We start from the raw sequence: 22678 nt of genomic DNA on the forward strand, positions 1-22678 counted from the left end.
AGCACTGGAGACTATGTCCAGATTTCTTGCTACTGCACATGTGCGAGCGCTGGAGACTAAGTCCAGATTTCTTGCTACTGCACATGTGCGAGCGCTGGAGACTAAGTCCAGATTTCTTGCTACTGCACATGTGCGAGCGCTGGAGACTAAGTCCAGATTTCTTGCTACTGCACATGTGCGAGCGCCGGAGACTAAGTCCAATCTTGGAGCCATTGCACATGTGCGGGTGACATCATCGCTGACACGAGGTCACATGTCTCTGACACCTTCTATGCCGATTGGTCGCTGGTCATGTGCTTGTGACGTCTTGCTCGGTGATAGGCCAGCATGACGTCACTCCTGTCGTTCTGGAAGCGGATTGGCTCTGGTGTCCTCCATCTTGGATGAGGCACAGAGTCTATATAAGACCCTGACACACGCCGCATGGTGCTCAGTCCTCTTGGTTCATGCATATGAGTAGACGCTCTGTGCGCGTTCCTCTAGGCATTCCTCTGTCTATGCTAGGTGAGCGCTACCGGCAGGGTAGCGTTCTTATACCTTACAGCTTCGGCTGCTGTCCGTATCCTTACCTCTTAGGGGAGCGGACATAGGCAGGTGCCTGAGGCACATGGTCTGGCTGGGCCTTGTGATTGTACTCGTAGGTGGACGTTGCCGCTAGGGTAACGTTCCTTATACTGCGTCTGGCAGTTGTTCGTATCCTCGCACACTAGGGGAGCGAACAGAGGTAGGAGCTTTGTGCGGCTTACGCTGCTGTTCGTCTCTTTTGCACCACTAGAAGAGCGGACCTAGGCAGGTGCCATATCTAGTGGTTCGTGTCCTCGCACACTAGTGGAGCGAACGCAGGTAGGAGCTTTGTGCGGCTTACGCTGCTGTTCGTCTCTTTTGCACCACTAGAAGAGCGGACCTAGGTAGGTGCCATTTCGCACACATTGCCTTTGTCTCTGTGATTATTAACAGAGATCATTCCACACACCCTCCAAGTAAGGGAGGAATTGCTTTACTTTCTTATTATATCCTTCTGTGAGTTAACAGAGGTATTGCACTCTGCCATAGTCTGCAGCAAAGTCTTTGCACGGTGGACCCTGACTGTCTGATACTCCTTTCGGTTATTATCAGACAGCCCCCCGTAACATTAGGACTGAGCCAAGGGTCTGGCAGTTATGGCAGAATATCAGCAGTTACACCGTTACATACAAGTACTTGAGTCACGGCTCAAGAATATAGAGGATAAACCTCAGACCATGGTGACATCTGCACATGATCCTCGACTTGCTCTACCAAACAGATATTCTGGCGATGCCAGATCATGTCGTGGTTTCATTAGTCAGTGTCAGATACACCTAGAGGTTAACTCTTCTCGCTTCTCTACGGAGAGGTCCAGAGTAGGCTTTATCATCTCCTTACTTCAGGACAAAGCCTTAGAATGGGCGACTCCCCTATGGGAGCGCTCTGATGTGGTTACTCTGAGACATCAAGACTTTCTTGATGCTCTTAAGGCGGTATTCATGGGTCCGCAGGTTACCCATGATGCGGCCCTGAGACTGTTAGATCTATCTCAGGGTTCGTTATCCACTAGTTCTAATGCCATTGCTTTTAGAACTCTGGTGGCAGAACTAGATTGGCCAGAGAAGGTGTTGATTCCTATCTTCTGGAGAGGGTTGGCTGGCTATGTCAAGGATGCCCTTGCTACTCGTGAAGTCCCTGCTTCTCTGGAGGACTTGATCACAGTAGCAACGAGGATCGATGTACGCCATAAGGAACGTAGACTCGAGGTCTCTTCCTCACGCCCTAAGCATCGGGCTATTCCAGTTTTTGAGGGTCCACTACCATCTTCCTCAGCATCTGAAACATCTCCCACTCCTATGGAGTTAGGTCATACGTTCTCCAGACTACGCAAGTCTGGTCCTCCTATATGTTACGTATGTCGTCAGACTGGGCACTATGCCAACAAGTGTCCTAGTCGTCAGGGAAACTCCCTGGCCTAGTAACCATTAGAGGGGGGTTACTAGAGACGTCTTCTGCACCCTCTAAGTGTTGTATCCCAGGTCAGCTCTCGTTATCTGAGAATACATGGCCTATTATGGCTTTTGTGGATTCCGGAGCTGACGGGATTTTTGTGTCCTCAGGATTTGTAAAGGGACACAATATTCCCTCTATCATGTTAGAGGCGCCTATTCCTGTCCGTGTTGTTAATGGAACTATGTTGTCTGACTCCATTACATTGAGGACAGTTCCCTTGCGCCTTTCCCTGTCTCAGGGTCACATAGAGGAGATTTCTTTTCTTGTTTTGCCTGAGGATATAGACGACGTCCTTCTGGGTCTTCCATGGCTTCGGACTCATGCTCCTCACATTGACTGGGAGTCTGACAGCATTATTAGTTGGGGTTCGAAATGTCAGTCCCGATGTCTTCCCTTACCACCTAAGGTCGTTGCAGTTGCATCAACTGATCTCTCTCCCATACCTACACCCTATTTGGATTTCGCTGACGTGTTCTCCAAACAGGGTGCTGAGGTTCTTCCACCCCATAGGCCGTATGACTGTGCCATAGACCTTATCCCAGGTTCGGTTCCACCTAAAGGCAGGGTTTACCCCCTGTCGATACCTGAGTCGGAGGCCATGTCGACCTATATAAGAGAGAGCTTAGAGAAGGGGTTCATTCGTAAGTCTGTCTCTCCCGCGGGAGCTGGGTTTTTCTTTGTTCGGAAGAAAGAGGGTGATTTGCGTCCCTGCATAGATTACAGGGGTCTCAACGCAATCACAATAAAGAACAAATACCCATTACCTTTAATTTCGGAGCTCTTTGACAGACTGAGAGGAGCTCAAGTTTTTACGAAGTTGGATCTGCGGGGTGCGTATAACTTGGTACGAATTCGAAAGGGTGACGAATGGAAGACCGCTTTTAACACCCGAGACGGTCACTATGAATACCTCGTCATGCCTTTTGGGTTATGTAATGCACCCGCAGTATTTCAGGACTTCGTAAATGATGTGTTCAGGGATTTACTGTTATCCTCAGTAGTGGTGTATCTGGACGACATCCTGATTTTTTCTCCTGATCTGGAGACTCATCGTCAGGATGTCGTTCGTGTCCTTTCCCGTTTAAGGGAGCACTCATTGTTTGCTAAACTCGAGAAATGTGTATTCGAGCAGTCCTCATTGCCTTTTTTGGGTTAAATTATCTCACAAGAGGGTCTGGCTATGGATCCTGCGAAGCTCTCTGCTGTCCTGCAATGGTCCGAACCTCATTCCTTGAAGGCGGTGCAACGCTTCTTAGGATTTATAAATTATTACAGGCAGTTCATACCCCATTTTTCTACTTTGGTGGCCCCTTTGGTGGCCTTGACTAAGAAAGGTGCTAATCCCAAAGCCTGGTCTACTGAGACATCTCAGGCTTTTGAGGCAGTAAAAAGACACTTTTCAACTGCTCCCGTTCTTCAAAGACCCGATGAGAGTAAGCCCTTCCTCTTAGAGGTTGATGCCTCTTCAGTGGGTGCTGGTGCGGTCTTGTATCAAAAGAACGGTGCAGGTAGAAAAAGGCTGTGTTTCTTCTTTGCTAAAACCTTTTCACCGGCAGAGAGAAACTATACCATTGGGGATAGGGAACTGCTCGCCTTGAGATTAGCCTTGGAGGAGTGGCGTCACTTGCTGGAAGGAGCGAAACATCCTTTCCAGGTCTATACAGACCATAAGAATCTGACGTACTTACAAACCGCTCAGCGTCTGAATCCTCGCCAAGCCCGCTGGTCCTTGTTTTTCTCCCGCTTTCACTTCTCCATCAACTATTTGTCTGGGAGTAAGAATAACAAGGCAGACGCCCTGTCTCGCTCTATGCTTTCTACCCAGGAAGAGATTGACGAACCTCGTCTTATCCTTCCCTCCAGGGTTTTTCATACGCTCTCTCCTGTGACGTTAGACCAAATCCCACCGGGCAAGACATTTGTTCCGCCTGATCGACAGAATGATATACTGTCATGGGCCCACACCTCAAAGGTGGGTGGGCATTTTGGTATTAGGCGGACACGAGAGTTACTGGAGAGGTGGTATTGGTGGCCACACTTAGCCAGCCACGTCAAGAGATATGTCGGTTCCTGCTACTCATGTGCTCGCAACCGTCCATTACGGCAGAGACCGGCTGGGCTCTTGCATCCTTTACCAGTGCCAGATAGACCATGGGAGGTGGTAGGCATGGACTTTGTGGGTGATCTTCCATGTTCACAGGGACATAGATTTGTGTGGGTCATTACGGACCATTTCTCCCGGATGGTTCATCTCGTACCGTTATCGAGAATCCCATCTTCCAGGGTACTAGCCAAACTATTCCTCAAGCATGTCTTTAGGCTTCACGGGATGCCAGATCGTATCATTTGTGATAGAGGCCCGCAATTTACTTCCCGTTTCTGGCGAGATCTTTGTAGCCTTCTGCAAATTGAGTTGAATCTCTCTTCGGCATACCATCCGGAGACTAATGGTTTGGTTGAACGTACCAATCAATCTATGATTATATACCTTCGACACTTTGTTGCTGAGAACCACGATAACTGGTCCTCCCTCCTACCCTGGGCAGAATTTGCCCTTAACAATTCGCTGGCTGAGGCCACTGGGCAGACACCGTTCGTACTCAATAATGGGCAACACCCTAGGGTACCGGTACCGTTTCCCGCTGCTGCACCTCCTCCTCTTGTGGCCGACTGGGCAACTAATGCCAGAGAGGTTTGGGATCGGACTCAAGAGTCGATCCAAGCAGCTAAGGACCGTATGAAGACGGTGTCCGATCGGTTTCGTCGCCCGGCTCCTGTCTTTTCTCCAGGGGACTTTGTGTGGCTCTCTGCAAAACACGTGAGACTTAGAGTGAGCTCTGTCAAATTTGCTCCTCGCTTCCTGGGTCCTTATGAGGTTCTTCGACAGGTAAATCCTGTAGTCTATCAATTGAAGTTACCTGTCCATCTTAGGATTCATGACAAATTCCATGTCTCACTGCTAAAGCCGGCTATTTTACCTCACGCTCGTGAAGTGCACTCTCCTGCCTCTGATTCCTCTCGCTCTAGCTATGAGGTACGAGCCATAGTTGGTTCTAAGATGGTTAGAGGGCACAGGTTCTTCTTGATAGATTGGGAGGGCTATGGCCCGGAACATCGCTCTTGGGAGCCTGAGGAGGCTGTCCATGCTCCCGACTTAGTTGCCGATTATCTGCGTCGCCGGGAGGGGGGCCCTTGAGGGGGAGGTACTGTTACGGTTGCTGCGAGCACTGGAGACTATGTCCAGATTTCTTGCTACTGCACATGTGCGAGCGCTGGAGACTAAGTCCAGATTTCTTGCTACTGCACATGTGCGAGCGCTGGAGACTAAGTCCAGATTTCTTGCTACTGCACATGTGCGAGCGCTGGAGACTAAGTCCAGATTTCTTGCTACTGCACATGTGCGAGCGCCGGAGACTAAGTCCAATCTTGGAGCCATTGCACATGTGCGGGTGACATCATCGCTGACACGAGGTCACATGTCTCTGACACCTTCTATGCCGATTGGTCGCTGGTCATGTGCTTGTGACGTCTTGCTCGGTGATAGGCCAGCATGACGTCACTCCTGTCGTTCTGGAAGCGGATTGGCTCTGGTGTCCTCCATCTTGGATGAGGCACAGAGTCTATATAAGACCCTGACACACGCCGCATGGTGCTCAGTCCTCTTGGTTCATGCATATGAGTAGACGCTCTGTGCGCGTTCCTCTAGGCATTCCTCTGTCTATGCTAGGTGAGCGCTACCGGCAGGGTAGCGTTCTTATACCTTACAGCTTCGGCTGCTGTCCGTATCCTTACCTCTTAGGGGAGCGGACATAGGCAGGTGCCTGAGGCACATGGTCTGGCTGGGCCTTGTGATTGTACTCGTAGGTGGACGTTGCCGCTAGGGTAACGTTCCTTATACTGCGTCTGGCAGTTGTTCGTATCCTCGCACACTAGGGGAGCGAACAGAGGTAGGAGCTTTGTGCGGCTTACGCTGCTGTTCGTCTCTTTTGCACCACTAGAAGAGCGGACCTAGGCAGGTGCCATATCTAGTGGTTCGTGTCCTCGCACACTAGTGGAGCGAACGCAGGTAGGAGCTTTGTGCGGCTTACGCTGCTGTTCGTCTCTTTTGCACCACTAGAAGAGCGGACCTAGGTAGGTGCCATTTCGCACACATTGCCTTTGTCTTTGTGATTATTAACAGAGATCATTCCACACACCCTCCAAGTAAGGGAGGAATTGCTTTACTTTCTTATTATATCCTTCTGTGAGTTAACAGAGGTATTGCACTCTGCCATAGTCTGCAGCAAAGTCTTTGCACGGTGGACCCTGACTGTCTGATACTCCTTTCGGTTATTATCAGACAGCCCCCCGTAACATCATTTATGCGCGAAATGCCTTAAAAATGGCTTTAAAATGGATTTGGAGCATGGAGACGATTATCGGGATTGCAAGATAACCAAACAAAACTTTTAGTGGACGTCTACTTATTTTATTAAATATTATCACCTCCAAACAGGACAAGCTTGCATCTGTTATAATTTTGGACAAAAATGTGATCATTTCATTTATGCGCGAAATGCCTTAAAAATGGCTTTAAAATGGATTTGGAGCATGGAGACGATTATCTCGGGATTGCAAGATAACCAAATAAAACTTTTAGTGGATTTCTACTTATTTTATTAAATATCATCTCCACCAAACAGGACAAGCTTGCATCTGTTATAGTTTTGGAGAAAAATGTGATCATTTCATTTATGCGCGAAATGCCTTAAAAATGGCTTTAAAATGGATTTGGAGCATAGAGACGATTATCTCGGGATTGCAAGATAACCAACAAAACTTTTAGTGGATTTCTACTTATTTTATTAAATATCATCTCCACCAAACAGGAGAAGCTTCCTTCTGTTATAGTTTTGGAGAAAAATGTGATCATTTCATTTATGCGCGAAATGCCTTAAAAATGGCTTTAAAATGGATTTGGAGCATGGAGACGATTATCTCAGGATTGCAATATAAACAAACAAAACTTTTAGTAGATTTCTACTTATTTTATTAAATATAATCTCCACCACACAGGAGAAGCTTGCATCTGTTATAGTTTTGGAGAAAAATGTGATCATTTCATTTATGCGCGAAATGCCTTAAAAATGGCTTTAAAATGGATTTGGAGCATGGAGACGATTATCTCAGGATTGCAAGATAATCAAACAAAACTTTTAGTGGATTTCTACTTATTTTATTAAATATCATCTCCACCAAACAGGACAAGCTTGCATGTGCTATAGTTTTGGAGAAAAATGTGATCATTTCATTTATGCGCGAAATGCCTTAAAAATGGCTTTAAAATGGATTTGGAGCATGGAGACGATTATCGGGATTGCAAGATAACCAAACAAAACTTTTAGTGGACGTCTACTTATTTTATTAAATATTATCACCTCCAAACAGGACAAGCTTGCATCTGTTATAGTTTTGGAGAAAAATATGATCATTTCATTTATGCGCGAAATGCCTTAAAAATGGCTTTAAAATGGATTTGGAGCATGGAGACGATTATCTCGGGATTGCAAGATAACCAAATAAAACTTTTAGTGGATTTCTACTTATTTTATTAAATATCATCTCCACCAAACAGGACAAGCTTGCATCTGTTATAGTTTTGGAGAAAAATATGATCATTTCATTTATGCGCGAAATGCCTTTGAAATGGCTTTAAAATGGATTTGGAGCATGGAGACGATTATCTCAGGATTGCAATATAAACAAACGACACTTTTAGTAGATTTCTACTTATTTTATTAAATATCATCTCCAGCAAACAGGAGAAGCTTGCATCTGTTATAGTTTGGGAGAAAAATGTGATCATTTTATTTATGCGCGAAATGCCTTTGAAATGGCTTTAAAACGGATTTGGAGCATGGAGACGATTATCTCAGGATTGCAATATAAACAAACGAAACTTTTAGTGGATTTCTACTTATTTTAATAAATATCATCTCCACCAAACAGGACAAGCTTGCATCTGTTATAATTTTGGAGAAAAAAGTGATAATTTCATTTATGCGCGAAATGCCTTTGAAATGGCTTTAAAATGGATTTGGAGCATGGAGACGATTATCTCAGGATTGCAATATAAACAAACGAAACTTTTAGTAGATTTCTACTTATTTTATTAAATATCATCTCCAGCAAACAGGAGAAGCTTGCATCTGTTATAGTTTTGGAGAAAAATGTGATCATTTCATTTATGCGCGAAATGCCTTAAAAATGGCTTTAAAATGGATTTGGAGCAAGGAGACGATTATCTCGGGACTGCAAGGTAACCAAACAAAACTTTTAGTGAATTTCGACTTATTTTATTAAATATCATCTCCACCAAACAGGACAAGCTTGCATCTGTTATAGTTTTGGAGAAAAATGTGATCATATCATTTATGAACGAAATGCCTTAAAATAATTTTAAAATGGATTTGGAGCATGTAGACGATTATCTCGGGATTGCAAGATAACCTAACAAAACTTTTAGTGGATTTCTACTTATTTTATTAAATATCATCTCCACCAAACAGGAGAAGCTTCCATCTGTTATAGTTTGGGAGAAAAATGTGATCATTTTATTTATGCGCGAAATGCCTTAAAAATGGCATTAAAATGGATTTGGAGCATGGAGACGATTATCTCAGGATTGCAATATAAACAAACGAAACTTTTAGTAGATTTCTACTTATTTTATTAAATATAATCTCCACCACACAGGAGAAGCTTGCATCTGTTATAGTTTTGGAGAAAAATGTGATCATTTCATTTATGCGCGAAATGCCTTAAAAATGGCTTTAAAATGGATTTGGAGCATGGAGACGATTATCTCAGGATTGCAAGATAATCAAACAAAACTTTTAGTCGATTTCTACTTATTTTATTAAATATCATCTCCACCAAACAGGACAAGCTTGCATCTGTTATAGTTTTGGTGAAAAATGTGATCATTTCATTTATGCATGAAATGCTTTAAAAATGGCTTTAAAATGGATTTGGAGCATGGAGACGATTATCTCAGGATTGCATTATAAACAAACGAAACTTTTAGTAGATTTCTACTTATTTTATTAAATATCATCTCCAGCAAACAGGAGAAGCTTGCATCTGTTATAGTTTTGGAGAAAAATGTGATCATTTCATTTATGCGCGAAATGCCTTAAAAATGGCTTTAAAATGGATTTGGAGCATGGAGACGATTATCTCAGGATTGCAAGATAATCAAACAAAACTTTTAGTGGATTTCTACTTATTTTATTAAATATTATCACCTCCAAACAGGACAAGCTTGCATCTGTTATAATTTTGGACAAAAATGTGATCATTTCATTTATGCGCGAAATGCCTTAAAAATGGCTTTAAAATGGATTTGGAGCATGGAGACGATTATCTCGGGATTGCAAGATAACCAAACAAAACTTTTAGTGGATTTCTACTTATTTTATTAAATATCATCTCCACCAAACAGGACAAGCTTGCATCTGTTATAGTTTTGGAGAAAAATGTGATCATTTCATTTATGCGCGAAATGCCTTAAAAATGGCTTTAAAATGGATTTGGAGCATAGAGACGATTATCTCGGGATTGCAAGATAACCAACAAAACTTTTAGTGGATTTCTACTTATTTTATTAAATATCATCTCCACCAAACAGGAGAAGCTTCCATCTGTTATAGTTTTGGAGAAAAATGTGATCATTTCATTTATGCGCGAAATGCCTTAAAAATGGCTTTAAAATGGATTTGGAGCATGGAGACGATTATCTCAGGATTGCAATATAAACAAACAAAACTTTTAGTAGATTTCTACTTATTTTATTAAATATAATCTCCACCACACAGGAGAAGCTTGCATCTGTTATAGTTTTGGAGAAAAATGTGATCATTTCATTTATGCGCGAAATGCCTTAAAAATGGCTTTAAAATGGATTTGGAGCATGGAGACGATTATCTCAGGATTGCAATATAAACAAACGAAACTTTTAGTAGATTTCTACTTATTTTATTAAATATCATCTCCACCAAACAGGAAAAGCTTGCATCTGTTATAGTTTTGGAGAAAAATGTGATCATTTCATTTATGCGCGAAATGCCTTAATAATGGCTTTAAAATGGATTTGGAGCATGGAGAAGATTATCTCAGGATTGCAAGATAATCAAACAAAACTTTTAGTGGATTTCTACTTATTTTATTAAATATCATCTCCACCAAAAAGGACAAGCTTGCATGTGCTATAGTTTTGGAGAAAAATGTGATCATTTCATTTATGCGCGAAATGCCTTAAAAATGGCTTTAAAATGGATTTGGAGCATTTAGACGATTTTCTCAGGATTGCAATATAAACAAACTAAACTTTTAGTAGATTTCTACTTATTTTATTAAATATCATCTCCACCAAACAGGACAAGCTTGCATCTGTTATAGTTTTGGAGAAAAATGTGATCATTTCATTTATGCACGAAATGCTTTAAAAATGGCTTTTAAATGGATTTGAAGCATGGAGACGATTATCTCGGGATTGCAAGATAATGAAACAAAACTTTTAGTGGATTTCTACTTATTTTATTAAATATCATCTCCTCCAAACAGGACTAAATTGCATCTGTTATAATTTTGGAAAAAAAATGTGATCATTTCATTTATGCGCGAAATGCCTTAAAAATGGCTTTAAAATGGATTTGGAGCATGGAGACGATTATCTCGGGATTCCAAGATAACCAAACAAAACTTTTAGTGGATTTCTACTTATTTTATTAAATATCATCTCCACCAAACAGGACAAGCTTGCATCTGTTATAGTTTTGGTGAAAAATGTGATCATTTCATTTATGCATGAAATGCTTTAAAAATGGCTTTAAAATGGATTTGGAGCATGGAGACGATTATCTCAGGATTGCAATATAAACAAACGAAACTTTTAGTAGATTTCTACTTATTTTATTAAATATCATCTCCAGCAAACAGGAGAAGCTTGCATCTGTTATAGTTTTGGAGAAAAATGTGATCATTTCATTTATGCGCGAAATGCTTTAAAAATGGCTTTAAAATGGATTTGGAGCATGGAGACGATTATCTCAGGATTGCAAGATAATCAAACAAAACTTTTAGTGGATTTCTACTTATTTTATTAAATATTATCACCTCCAAACAGGACAAGCTTGCATCTGTTATAATTTTGGACAAAAATGTGATCATTTCATTTATGCGCGAAATGCCTTAAAAATGGCTTTAAAATGGATTTGGAGCATGGAGACGATTATCTCGGGATTGCAAGATAACCAAACAAAACTTTTAGTGGATTTCTACTTATTTTATTAAATATCATCTCCACCAAACAGGACAAGCTTGCATCTGTTATAGTTTTGGAGAAAAATGTGATCATTTCATTTATGCGCGAAATGCCTTAAAAATGGCTTTAAAATGGATTTGGAGCATAGAGACGATTATCTCGGGATTGCAAGATAACCAACAAAACTTTTAGTGGATTTCTACTTATTTTATTAAATATCATCTCCACCAAACAGGAGAAGCTTCCATCTGTTATAGTTTTGGAGAAAAATGTGATCATTTCATTTATGCGCGAAATGCCTTAAAAATGGCTTTAAAATGGATTTGGAGCATGGAGACGATTATCTCAGGATTGCAATATAAACAAACAAAACTTTTAGTAGATTTCTACTTATTTTATTAAATATAATCTCCACCACACAGGAGAAGCTTGCATCTGTTATAGTTTTGGAGAAAAATGTGATCATTTCATTTATGCGCGAAATGCCTTAAAAATGCCTTTAAAATGGATTTGGAGCATGGAGACGATTATCTCAGGATTGCAAGATAATGAAACAAAACTTTTAGTGGATTTCTACTTATTTTATTAAATATCATCTCCACCAAACAGGACAAGCTTGCATGTGCTATAGTTTTGGAGAAAAATGTGATCATTTCATTTATGCGCGAAATGCCTTAAAAATGGCTTTAAAATGGATTTGGAGCATGGAGACGATTATCGGGATTGCAAGATAACCAAACAAAACTTTTAGTGGACGTCTACTTATTTTATTAAATATTATCACCTCCAAACAGGACAAGCTTGCATCTGTTATAATTTTGGACAAAAATGTGATCATTTCATTTATGCGCGAAATGCCTTAAAAATGGCTTTAAAATGGATTTGGAGCATGGAGACGATTATCTCGGGATTGCAAGATAACCAAATAAAACTTTTAGTGGATTTCTACTTATTTTATTAAATATCATCTCCACCAAACAGGACAAGCTTGCATCTGTTATAGTTTTGGAGAAAAATGTGATCATTTCATTTATGCGCGAAATGCCTTAAAAATGGCTTTAAAATGGATTTGGAGCATAGAGATGATTATCTCGGGATTGCAAGATAACCAACAAAACTTTTAGTGGATTTCTACTTATTTTATTAAATATCATCTCCAGCAAACAGGAGAAGCTTCCATCTGTTATAGTTTTGGAGAAAAATGTGATCATTTCATTTATGCGCGAAATGCCTTAAAAATGGCTTTAAAATGGATTTGGAGCATGGAGACGATTATCTCAGGATTGCAATATAAACAAACAAAACTTTTAGTAGATTTCTACTTATTTTATTAAATATAATCTCCACCACACAGGAAAAGCTTGCATCTGTTATAGTTTTGGAGAAAAATGTGATCATTTCATTTATGCGCGAAATGCCTTAAAAATGGCTTTAAAATGGATTTGGAGCATGGAGACGATTATCTCAGGATTGCAAGATAATCAAACAAAACTTTTAGTGGATTTCTACTTATTTTATTAAATATCATCTCCACCAAACAGGACAAGCTTGCATGTGCTATAGTTTTGGAGAAAAATGTGATCATTTCATTTATGCGCGAAATGCCTTAAAAATGGCTTTAAAATGGATTTGGAGCATGGAGACGATTATCGGGATTGCAAGATAACCAAACAAAACTTTTAGTGGACGTGTACTTATTTTATTAAATATTATCACCTCCAAACAGGACAAGCTTGCATCTGTTATAATTTTGGACAAAAATGTGATCATTTCATTTATGCGCGAAATGCCTTAAAAATGGCTTTAAAATGGATTTGGAGCATGGAGACGATTATCTCGGGATTGCAAGATAACCAAATAAAACTTTTAGTGGATTTCTACTTATTTTATTAAATATCATCTCCACCAAACAGGACAAGCTTGCATCTGTTATAGTTTTGTAGAAAAATGTGATCATTTCATTTATGCGCGAAATGCCTTAAAAATGGCTTTAAAATGGATTTGGAGCATAGAGACGATTATCTCGGGATTGCAAGATAACCAACAAAACTTTTAGTGGATTTCTACTTATTTTATTAAATATCATCTCCACCAAACAGGAGAAGCTTCCATCTGTTATAGTTTTGGAGAAAAATGTGATCATTTCATTTATGCGCGAAATGCCTTAAAAATGGCTTTAAAATGGATTTGGAGCATGGAGACGATTATCTCAGGATTGCAATATAAACAAACAAAACTTTTAGTAGATTTCTACTTATTTTATTAAATATAATCTCCACCACACAGGAGAAGCTTGCATCTGTTATAGTTTTGGAGAAAAATGTGATCATTTCATTTATGCGCGAAATGCCTTAAAAATGGCTTTAAAATGGATTTGGAGCATGGAGACGATTATCTCAGGATTGCAAGATAATCAAACAAAACTTTTAGTGGATTTCTACTTATTTTATTAAATATCATCTCCACCAAAAAGGACAAGCTTGCATGTGCTATAGTTTTGGAGAAAAATGTGATCATTTCATTTATGCGCGAAATGCCTTAAAAATGGCTTTAAAATGGATTTGGAGCATTTAGACGATTTTCTCAGGATTGCAATATAAACAAACTAAACTTTTAGTAGATTTCTACTTATTTTATTAAATATCATCTCCACCAAACAGGACAAGCTTGCATCTGTTATAGTTTTGGAGAAAAATGTGATCATTTCATTTATGCACGAAATGCTTTAAAAATGGCTTTTAAATGGATTTGAAGCATGGAGACGATTATCTCGGGATTGCAAGATAATGAAACAAAACTTTTAGTGGATTTCTACTTATTTTATTAAATATCATCTCCTCCAAACAGGACTAAATTGCATCTGTTATAATTTTGGAAAAAAAATGTGATCATTTCATTTATGCGCGAAATGCCTTAAAAATGGCTTTAAAATGGATTTGGAGCATGGAGACGATTATCTCGGGATTCCAAGATAACCAAACAAAACTTTTAGTGGATTTCTACTTATTTTATTAAATATCATCTCCACCAAACAGGACAAGCTTGCATCTGTTATAGTTTTGGTGAAAAATGTGATCATTTCATTTATGCATGAAATGCTTTAAAAATGGCTTTAAAATGGATTTGGAGCATGGAGACGATTATCTCAGGATTGCAATATAAACAAACGAAACTTTTAGTAGATTTCTACTTATTTTATTAAATATCATCTCCAGCAAACAGGAGAAGCTTGCATCTGTTATAGTTTTGGAGAAAAATGTGATCATTTCATTTATGCGCGAAATGCTTTAAAAATGGCTTTAAAATGGATTTGGAGCATGGAGACGATTATCTCAGGATTGCAAGATAATCAAACAAAACTTTTAGTGGATTTCTACTTATTTTATTAAATATTATCACCTCCAAACAGGACAAGCTTGCATCTGTTATAATTTTGGACAAAAATGTGATCATTTCATTTATGCGCGAAATGCCTTAAAAATGGCTTTAAAATGGATTTGGAGCATGGAGACGATTATCTCGGGATTGCAAGATAACCAAACAAAACTTTTAGTGGATTTCTACTTATTTTATTAAATATCATCTCCACCAAACAGGACAAGCTTGCATCTGTTATAGTTTTGGAGAAAAATGTGATCATTTCATTTATGCGCGAAATGCCTTAAAAATGGCTTTAAAATGGATTTGGAGCATAGAGACGATTATCTCGGGATTGCAAGATAACCAACAAAACTTTTAGTGGATTTCTACTTATTTTATTAAATATCATCTCCACCAAACAGGAGAAGCTTCCATCTGTTATAGTTTTGGAGAAAAATGTGATCATTTCATTTATGCGCGAAATGCCTTAAAAATGGCTTTAAAATGGATTTGGAGCATGGAGACGATTATCTCAGGATTGCAATATAAACAAACAAAACTTTTAGTAGATTTCTACTTATTTTATTAAATATAATCTCCACCACACAGGAGAAGCTTGCATCTGTTATAGTTTTGGAGAAAAATGTGATCATTTCATTTATGCGCGAAATGCCTTAAAAATGCCTTTAAAATGGATTTGGAGCATGGAGACGATTATCTCAGGATTGCAAGATAATGAAACAAAACTTTTAGTGGATTTCTACTTATTTTATTAAATATCATCTCCACCAAACAGGACAAGCTTGCATGTGCTATAGTTTTGGAGAAAAATGTGATCATTTCATTTATGCGCGAAATGCCTTAAAAATGGCTTTAAAATGGATTTGGAGCATGGAGACGATTATCGGGATTGCAAGATAACCAAACAAAACTTTTAGTGGACGTCTACTTATTTTATTAAATATTATCACCTCCAAACAGGACAAGCTTGCATCTGTTATAATTTTGGACAAAAATGTGATCATTTCATTTATGCGCGAAATGCCTTAAAAATGGCTTTAAAATGGATTTGGAGCATGGAGACGATTATCTCGGGATTGCAAGATAACCAAATAAAACTTTTAGTGGATTTCTACTTATTTTATTAAATATCATCTCCACCAAACAGGACAAGCTTGCATCTGTTATAGTTTTGGAGAAAAATGTGATCATTTCATTTATGCGCGAAATGCCTTAAAAATGGCTTTAAAATGGATTTGGAGCATAGAGATGATTATCTCGGGATTGCAAGATAACCAACAAAACTTTTAGTGGATTTCTACTTATTTTATTAAATATCATCTCCAGCAAACAGGAGAAGCTTCCATCTGTTATAGTTTTGGAGAAAAATGTGATCATTTCATTTATGCGCGAAATGCCTTAAAAATGGCTTTAAAATGGATTTGGAGCATGGAGACGATTATCTCAGGATTGCAATATAAACAAACAAAACTTTTAGTAGATTTCTACTTATTTTATTAAATATAATCTCCACCACACAGGAAAAGCTTGCATCTGTTATAGTTTTGGAGAAAAATGTGATCATTTCATTTATGCGCGAAATGCCTTAAAAATGGCTTTAAAATGGATTTGGAGCATGGAGACGATTATCTCAGGATTGCAAGATAATCAAACAAAACTTTTAGTGGATTTCTACTTATTTTATTAAATATCATCTCCACCAAACAGGACAAGCTTGCATGTGCTATAGTTTTGGAGAAAAATGTGATCATTTCATTTATGCGCGAAATGCCTTAAAAATGGCTTTAAAATGGATTTGGAGCATGGAGACGATTATCGGGATTGCAAGATAACCAAACAAAACTTTTAGTGGACGTGTACTTATTTTATTAAATATTATCACCTCCAAACAGGACAAGCTTGCATCTGTTATAATTTTGGACAAAAATGTGATCATTTCATTTATGCGCGAAATGCCTTAAAAATGGCTTTAAAATGGATTTGGAGCATGGAGACGATTATCTCGGGATTGCAAGATAACCAAATAAAACTTTTAGTGGATTTCTACTTATTTTATTAAATATCATCTCCACCAAACAGGACAAGCTTGCATCTGTTATAGTTTTGGAGAAAAATGTGATCATTTCATTTATGCGCGAAATGCCTTAAAAATGGCTTTAAAATGGATTTGGAGCATAGAGACGATTATCTCGGGATTGCAAGATAACCAACAAAACTTTTAGTGGATTTCTACTTATTTTATTAAATATCATCTCCACCAAACAGGAGAAGCTTCCATCTGTTATAGTTTTGGAGAAAAATGTGATCATTTCATTTATGCGCGAAATGCCTTAAAAATGGCTTTAAAATGGATTTGGAGCATGGAGACGATTATCTCAGGATTGCAATATAAACAAACAAAACTTTTAGTAGATTTCTACTTATTTTATTAAATATAATCTCCACCACACAGGAGAAGCTTGCATCTGTTATAGTTTTGGAGAAAAATGTGATCATTTCATTTATGCGCGAAATGCCTTAAAAATGGCTTTAAAATGGATTTGGAGCATGGAGACGATTATCTCAGGATTGCAAGATAATCAAACAAAACTTTTAGTGGATTTCTACTTATTTTATTAAATATCATCTCCACCAAACAGGACAAGCTTGCATGTGCTATAGTTTTGGAGAAAAATGTGATCATTTCATTTATGCGCGAAATGCCTTAAAAATGGCTTTAAAATGGATTTGGAGCATGGAGACGATTATCGGGATTGCAAGATAACCAAACAAAACTTTTAGTGGACGTCTACTTATTTTATTAAATATTATCACCTCCAAACAGGACAAGCTTGCATCTGTTATAATTTTGGACAAAAATGTGATCATTTCATTTATGCGCGAAATGCCTTAAAAATGGCTTTAAAATGCATTTGGAGCATGGAGACGATTATCTCGGGATTGCAAGATAACCAAATAAAACTTTTAGTGGATTTCTACTTATTTTATTAAATATCATCTCCACCAAACAGGACAAGCTTGCATCTGTTATAGTTTTGGAGAAAAATATGATCATTTCATTTATGCGCGAAATGCCTTAAAAATGGCTTTAAAATGGATTTGGAGCATAGAGATGATTATCTCGGGATTGCAAGATAACCAACAAAACTTTTAGTGGATTTCTACTTATTTTATTAAATATCATCTCCACCAAACAGGAGAAGCTTCCATCTGTTATAGTTTTGGAGAAAAATGTGATCATTTCATTTATGCGCGAAATGCCTTAAAAATGGCTTTAAAATGGATTTGGAGCATGGAGACGATTATCTCAGGATTGCAATATAAACAAACAAAACTTTTAGTAGATTTCTACTTATTTTATTAAATATAATCTCCACCACACAGGAGAAGCTTGCATCTGTTATAGTTTTGGAGAAAAATGTGATCATTTCATTTATGCGCGAAATGCCTTAAAAATGGCTTTAAAATGGATTTGGAGCATGGAGACGATTATCTCAGGATTGCAAGATAATCAAACAAAACTTTTAGTGGATTTCTACATATTTTATTAAATATCATCTCCACCAAACAGGACAAGCTTGCATGTGCTATAGTTTTGGAGAAAAATGTGATCATTTCATTTATGCGCGAAATGCCTTAAAAATGGCTTTAAAATGGATTTGGAGCATGGAGACGATTATCTTGGGATTGCAAGATAACCAAACAAAACTTTTAGTGGATTTCTACTTATTTTATTAAATATCATCTCCACCAAACAGGACAAGCTTGCATCTGTTTTAGTTTTGGAGAAAAATATGATCATTTCATTTATGCGCGAAATGCCTTTGAAATGGCTTTAAAATAGATTTGGAGCATGGAGACGATTATCTCAGGATTGCAATATAAACAAACGAAACTTTTAGTAGATTTCTACTTATTTTATTAAATATCATCTCCACCAAACAGGAAAAGCTTGCATCTGTTAAAGTTTTGGAGAAAAATGTGATCATTTCATTTATGCGCGAAATGCCTTAAAAATGCATTTGGAGCATAGAGACGATTATCTCGGGATTGCAAGATAACCGAACAAAACTTTTAGTGGATTTCTACTTATTTTATTAAATATCATCTCCACCAAACAGAAGAAGCTTCCATCTGTTATAGTTTTGGAGAAAAATGTGATCATTTCCTTTATGCGCGAAAAGCCTTAAAAATGGCTTTAAAATGGATTTGGAGCATGGAGACGATTATCTCAGGATTGCAATATAAACAAACGAAACTTTTAGTAGATTTCTACTTATTTTATTAAATATCATCTCCACCAAACAGGAAAAGCTTGCATCTGTTATAGTTTTGGAGAAAAATGTGATCATTTTATTTATGCGCGAAATGCCTTAATAATGGCTTTAAAATGGATTTGGAGCATGGAGAAGATTATCTCAGGATTGCAAGATAATGAAACAAAACTTTTAGTGGATTTCTACTTATTTTATTAAATATCATCTCCACCAAAAAGGACAAGCTTGCATGTGCTATAGTTTTGGAGAAAAATGTGATCATTTCATTTATGTGCGAAATGCCTTAAAAATGGCTTTAAAATGGATTTGGAGCATGGAGACGATTTTCTCAGGATTGCAATATAAACAAACGAAACTTTTAGTAGATTTCTACTTATTTTATTAAATATCATCTCCACCAAACAGGAAAAGCTTGCATCTGTTATAGTTTTGGAGAAAAATGTGATCATTTCATTTATGCGCGAAATGCCTTAATAATGGCTTTAAAATGGATTTGGAGCATGGAGAAGATTATCTCAGGATTGCAAGATAATCAAACAAAACTTTTAGTGGATTTCTACTTATTTTATTAAATATCATCTCCACCAAAAAGGACAAGCTTGCATGTGCTATAGTTTTGGAGAAAAATGTGATCATTTCATTTATGCGCGAAATGCCTTAAAAATGGCTTTAAAATGGATTTGGAGCATGGAGACGATTTTCTCAGGATTGCAATATAAACAAACTAAACTTTTAGTAGATTTCTACTTATTTTATTAAATATCATCTCCACCAAACAGGACAAGCTTGCATCTGTTATAGTTTTGGAGAAAAATGTGATCATTTCATTTATGCACGAAATGCTTTAAAAATGGCTTTTAAATGGATTTGAAGCATGGAGACGATTATCTCGGGATTGCAAGATAATGAAACAAAACTTTTAGTGGATTTCTACTTATTTTATTAAATATCATCTCCTCCAAACAGGACTAAATTGCATCTGTTATAATTTTGAAAAAAAATGTGATCATTTTATTTATTCGCGAAATGCCTTAAAAATGGCTTTAAAATGGATTTGGAGCATGGAGACGATTATCTCGGGATTCCAAGATAACCAAACAAAACTTTTAGTGGATTTCTTCTTATTTTATTAAATATCATCTCCACCAAACAGGACAAGCTTGCATCTGTTATAGTTTTGGTGAAAAATGTGATCATTTCATTTATGCATGAAATGCTTTAAAAATGGCTTTAAAATGGATTTGGAGCATGGAGACGATTATCTCAGGATTGCATTATAAACAAACGAAACTTTTAGTAGATTTCTACTTATTTTATTAAATATCATCTCCAGCAAACAGGAGAAGCTTGCATCTGTTATAGTTTTGGAGAAAAATGTGATCATTTTATTTATGCGCGAAATGCCTTTGAAATGGCTTTAAAACGGATTTGGAGCATGGAGACGATTATCTCAGGATTGCAATATAAACAAACGAAACTTTTAGTGGATTTCTACTTATTTTAATAAATATCATCTCCACCAAACAGGACAAGCTTGCATCTGTTATAATTTTGGAGAAAAAAGTGATAATTTCATTTATGCGCGAAATGCCTTTGAAATGGCTTTAAAATGGATTTGGAGCATGGAGACGATTATCTCAGGATTGCAATATAAACAAACGAAACTTTTAGTAGATTTCTACTTATTTTATTAAATATCATCTCCAGCAAACAGGAGAAGCTTGCATCTGTTATAGTTTTGGAGAAAAATGTGATCATTTCATTTATGCGCGAAATGCCTTAAAAATGGCTTTAAAATGGATTTGGAGCAAGGAGACGATTATCTCGGGACTGCAAGGTAACCAAACAAAACTTTTAGTGAATTTCGACTTATTTTATTAAATATCATCTCCACCAAACAGGACAAGCTTGCATCTGTTATAGTTTTGGAGAAAAATGTGATCATATCATTTATGAACGAAATGCCTTAAAATAATTTTAAAATGGATTTGGAGCATGTAGACGATTATCTCGGGATTGCAAGATAACCTAACAAAACTTTTAGTGGATTTCTACTTATTTTATTAAATATCATCTCCACCAAACAGGAGAAGCTTCCATCTGTTATAGTTTGGGAGAAAAATGTGATCATTTTATTTATGCGCGAAATGCCTTAAAAATGGCTTTAAAATGGATTTGGAGCATGGAGACGATTATCTCAGGATTGCAATATAAACAAACGAAACTTTTAGTAGATTTCTACTTATTTTATTAAATATAATCTCCACCACACAGGAGAAGCTTGCATCTGTTATAGTTTTGGAGAAAAATGTGATCTTTTCATTTATGCGCGAAATGCCTTAAAAATGGCTTTAAAATGGATTTGGAGCATGGAGACGATTATCTCAGGATTGCAAGATAATCAAACAAAACTTTTAGTCGATTTCTACTTATTTTATTAAATATCATCTCCACCAAACAGGACAAGCTTGCATCTGTTATAGTTTTGGTGAAAAATGTGATCATTTCATTTATGCATGAAATGCTTTAAAAATGGCTTTAACCCCTTCACGACCTTGGACGGATCTATCCGTCCAGGATCGTGTCGGGTTAAGCCACGCCCCCTGCCGCGGGCAGGCGGCGTGGATCGGCACACATATCAGCTGTTTTCAACAGCTGACATGTGTGCCTACTAGCCGCGGGTGGAATCGCTTCCACCCGCGGCCATTAACCCCTTAAATCTTGCTGCCAAAGTCTGGCAGCAAGATTTAAATGCGCGCGGCCATGTTTGTTACTCACCGCCGCCCCCACCGGAAGTCACGTGTGTTATCACGTGACTATCGGTGGTTGCCATCGTAGCACAGGGTCATGTGATGACGCCTGCTGCTACGATGTTTCACTTTCATTTTCCCTCGGCCGAGAGCAGAGGGAAAACCAAAGTGACTGAATCTGCTGATTACAGCGGTATAGCTGTGATCAGCAGATAGCGATCAGCAATCGGATTGCTGATCGCTATAGCCCCCTAGGGGGACTAGTAAAATAAAAAAAAAAAGTAAAAAAAAAAGTTTTAAAAAATAAAAAAAAAAAAAAAAACCTAAAAGTTCAAATCACCCCCCTTTCCCCCCATTGAAAATTAAAGGGTTAAAAAATAAATAAATATACACATATTTGGTATCGCCGCGTTCAGAAATGCCCGATCTATCAAAATATAAAATCAATTAATCTGATTGGTAAACGGCGTAGTCGCAAAAAAATTCCAAACGCCAAAATTACGTTTTTTGGTCGCCGCAAGTTTTACGCAAAATGCAATAACAGGCGATCAAAACGTAGCATCTGCGCAAAAATTGTACCATTATAAACGTCAGCTCGAGACGCAAAAAATAAGCCATCACTGAGCCATAGATCCTTAAAAATAAGAACGCTACGTGTTTCAGAAAATGGCGCAAAACGTGCGCCACTTTTATTGGACAAACTTGTGAATTTTTTTTAACCCCTTAGATACAAGTAAACCTATACATGTTTGGTGTCTACAAACTCGCACCGACCTGAGGCATCACATAGATACCTCAGTTTTACCATATAGTGAACACAGTGAATAAAATATCCCAAAAACTATTGTACGATCACACTTTTTTTGCAATTTTTCCGCACTTGGAATTTTTTTGCCGTTTTCCAGTACACTATATGGTAAAACCTATGGTTTCATTTAAAAGTACAA

Source organism: Anomaloglossus baeobatrachus, chromosome 7 (genome assembly GCF_048569485.1).
Source record: "Anomaloglossus baeobatrachus isolate aAnoBae1 chromosome 7, aAnoBae1.hap1, whole genome shotgun sequence".
NCBI lineage: Eukaryota > Metazoa > Chordata > Amphibia > Anura > Aromobatidae > Anomaloglossus > Anomaloglossus baeobatrachus.